The 3,488-nt window shown below is 43.1% G+C and overlaps 1 pseudogene; it reads right to left on the bottom strand.

Moving 5' to 3' along the window:
* Window positions 1-2,538: 2,538 nt before the first annotated feature.
* LOC149240205 (serine carboxypeptidase-like 50 pseudogene) lies at window positions 2,539-3,039 on the bottom strand (annotated as a pseudogene).
* Between the last annotated feature and the right edge of the window lie 449 nt (window positions 3,040-3,488).

The raw sequence follows: 3,488 nt of genomic DNA, 5'->3' as shown, positions 1-3,488 counted from the left end.
AACTCTTGCCTACAAGGGGTAGACTCTTACAAACTGATTGTCTAACTGATTAAAGAAATGTCTGCAAAGTTGGGGCACATTTTATTTTTCTTTTCCTAATCACGAAATCATTGAATGGTCTATCCTAATGCTGCTAAATTCCTATGCACAGTCATGGCCAGCCTTCTATATTTCTCATCAATGTTATGATACAGAAGCTAGAGCATAAAAGCTAACAGGTCTTATGTTGAGGCAACTATTCACAAATTTCAGTGTAAAAAAGGAGAGAAATACACCAATGGTATGATTCAGAGCAAGGAAACTCTGTTTTTATTATTTTAAGAGTTTGCCATCTATTGCCCCTAGGATCTAATACCTCCCTCGAGAACAAACCTAGACACCTGGAATCCTCACACCATGATATCTATCTCGACAATGCAGCAATCAAGTCATTGCTACCATCTTGCACACAGTGGAAAAATGGGCACTCATTCCTACAAGGACCTAAATGTCATATAAGGACCTCTGTAATAATAATGAGGAGCTGAATATGACATATTGAGTTCCTGAAATTAAGCAACCAAAAAGGGAAAGAGAACTATGAGTATCCATATTTGAAGTCTGTAAACATGCGCCCATACTACGTCATCCAAGACAAGAGGAGCAACCAGGAAGAATTTCGACCCACAGGGTCACATTGCTTGTGGACATTACATGGACAAGGCTCATAAAGTCATGTAAAAAATGACTTGCATTCAACCGTAAGAAACCTAGATACTGATCAAAGCATTTGCCACCACTTACATTTTCCAGCCAGAAAAGAAAAAAGATATGACATCGAAGATTTAGGCATCTTACCGAGAATTTGCAACAACGATGTGATGTAAAGTTTCGAGGACAGTTGAAGTCGATGCGAGGTAACCATGAAATCATTTCTAACTTTATTACATAGCAACAAAAGTAAACAAAAGTAAGTTACACGTAGCGGACGTTGCATGCAAAATGCTGAATAGAATGAAATCTGTACACAATGAATAATTAGTAGCTAACACGTACAAATGACCTGACTTACGTTAACCTTGACCAAATCAGTGTCGCAGGTTAACTAGCACAAATGTCTTAGCTTCCCAAACAGATGGAAGCACTCTCCAAACCGATGTCAGGGCCATTGCTACTTTTGCTACCTTAGCTGTTGGCTTAAATGTTCAAACTCTTGGCTATTTAACCCTCTAAGCTATTTGACCGTCTAAGCTCCATACCCTGTTGTTTAACCGACAAAGCTACATCCCCTATTGGCTGTTTAAGGCACTCATTCCTGAAAGGACCTAAATGTCATATAAGGACCTCTGTAATAATAATGAGGAGCTAAATATGACATACTGAGTTCCTGAAATTAAGCAACCAAAAAGGGAAAGAGAACTATGAGTATCCATATTTGAAGTCTGTAAACATGCGCCCATACTAAGTCATCCAAGACAAGAGGAGCAACCAGGAAGAATGTCAACCCACAGGGTCACATTGCTTGTGGACATTACATGGACAAGGCTCATAAATTCATGTAAAAAATGACTTGCATTCAACCGTAAGAAACCTAGATACTGATCACAGCATTTGCCACCACTTACATTTTCCAGCCAGAAAAGAAAAAAGATATGACATTGAAGATGCAGGCATCTTACCGAGAATTTGCAACAGTGATGTGATGTAAAGTTTCGAGGACAGTTGAAGTCGATGCGAAGTAACCACAAAATAATTTCTAACTTTATTACATAGCAACAGAAGTAAACAAAAGTATGTTACACGTAGCGGACGCTGCATGAAAAATGTTGAATAGAGTGAAATGTGTACACAATGAATAATTAGCAGCTAACACGTACAAATGACCTGACTTACGTTAACCTTGACCAAATCAGCGTCGCAAGTTAACTAGCACAAATGTATTAGCTTCCCAAACAGATGGCAGCGCTCTCCAAACCGATGTCAGGGCCATTGGTACTTTTGCTACCTTAGCTGCTGGCTTAAATGTTCAAACTCTTGGCTATTTAACCCTCTAAGCTCTTTGACTGTCTAAGCTCCATGCCATGCTATTTAACCGGCAAAGATACATCCCCTGTTGGCTGTTTAACAGTCTAACCTCCCTGAATGTCAGCCCGCTAAGTTACATCCCCTGTAGGATTAAGTCCCTAAACCCGCAGCATCAGTACTCGCTGTGTCAATGGTCTACTATGATTGATCAAGGTCCTTTATTTCTCCTTTCTATCCATCGTGGGCACAAGCTTTGATCCATCTCAGCTTATCACCCCTCCAGGGACTAAGGTTAGTGTGTAGTTGAAGGAAGGGGATGACTTACCAGAGATCAATATGATATCCTTAGATAGACAGAAGCTTAAACCCAGAAGGAAGAAGATATCTCAGCAGGAGCTACAAGATCCTTCATATAAAGTCGACTACCATGTCCCACGCCCAAAGGAGAGTTCTGCGTATTTGTCTACACCAGTCGTGACACTGACATTCTTGTGGCCATATACTTCCAAAATAGGCCCTACGATGCAGTTACTTTCAGATGTGACCCCAGGTGGCCTCATTGATTACAGTTACGAGCTGGAGCTTTTCTTGAGCATTGATGAGCCCCACGACGTATGCAATATAGGCGTGAGATTGCACCTGCATGACGGGGTGGACCAATCCATTGCCGATGGCCAGTCCATCCAGTCGCAATGGCAATACCCCATTATTGTCCAGCTGGTTGAGCATGTACAAGCTCAGGGAAGGAACATACTTTCCCGCATAGCTCTCGCCTGTTACATAAAATGGGCATTTGTGAAACAGGGGATTCAGGTCGAAAAAAGCCTGTAGGGCAGCATACAAGTCCTTGGCAACCTCGTCCTGGTTCGTAGGAATGTCTTCTTTGGAAGGGGCAATGCTGAAGCCGCTTCCAATAGGATTGTCCAAGAACAGTAGCCCAAACACACGATTCCAAGGCGCAGGATTCTGATTCAAGCCGAGATCTGGGCTGTCACTGACTCTCCAGGGCCCTAATTCGTAGAAATTTCCAATCATGTCAGAGCAGCCGGGACCTCTTTGCAGCCACAGAAGAATCGGGTATCAGAGAGCTATTTTTTAGGGGAGATGGCCTCGACCAGAAGATCCACATGATGGAGATCCACGACTATGCTGATCTGCAACAAGTAAGGCAAGAATTGAGGGTATGCCTGTCAGAAGGTGTTTAAGAGACAGGGGAGTTTCGGAACGAAAGCGCAGAGTGCTCCCCGCATGGGACTCCAGAAAGCCCAGAAACTAGCCGAATTAAACACTCCCGCCAGAGTATTACCCTCGATCTAGCCTACCTGCCTACCCAAAGCTGTGAAATGGGGACAAAACAAAGGCACGCCAGCCGAAAGGGGAAACAAGAAAGGGAGGCTAGCAAAACATGACACCTCCGCCATGCATGGACACCTGCAGCACCTGCTGCACAACACCTGCCAATATGCTCAGACCTGCTAACATGC

This window comes from Pinus tabuliformis, chromosome 8, assembly GCF_031772625.1.
Source record: "Pinus tabuliformis cultivar Carrire ecotype Pingquan chromosome 8, CPIR1, whole genome shotgun sequence".
NCBI lineage: Eukaryota > Viridiplantae > Streptophyta > Pinopsida > Pinales > Pinaceae > Pinus > Pinus tabuliformis.
The sequence above is the reverse complement of the archived record's forward strand: the minus strand, read 5'-3'. Positions and strand labels throughout refer to the sequence as shown.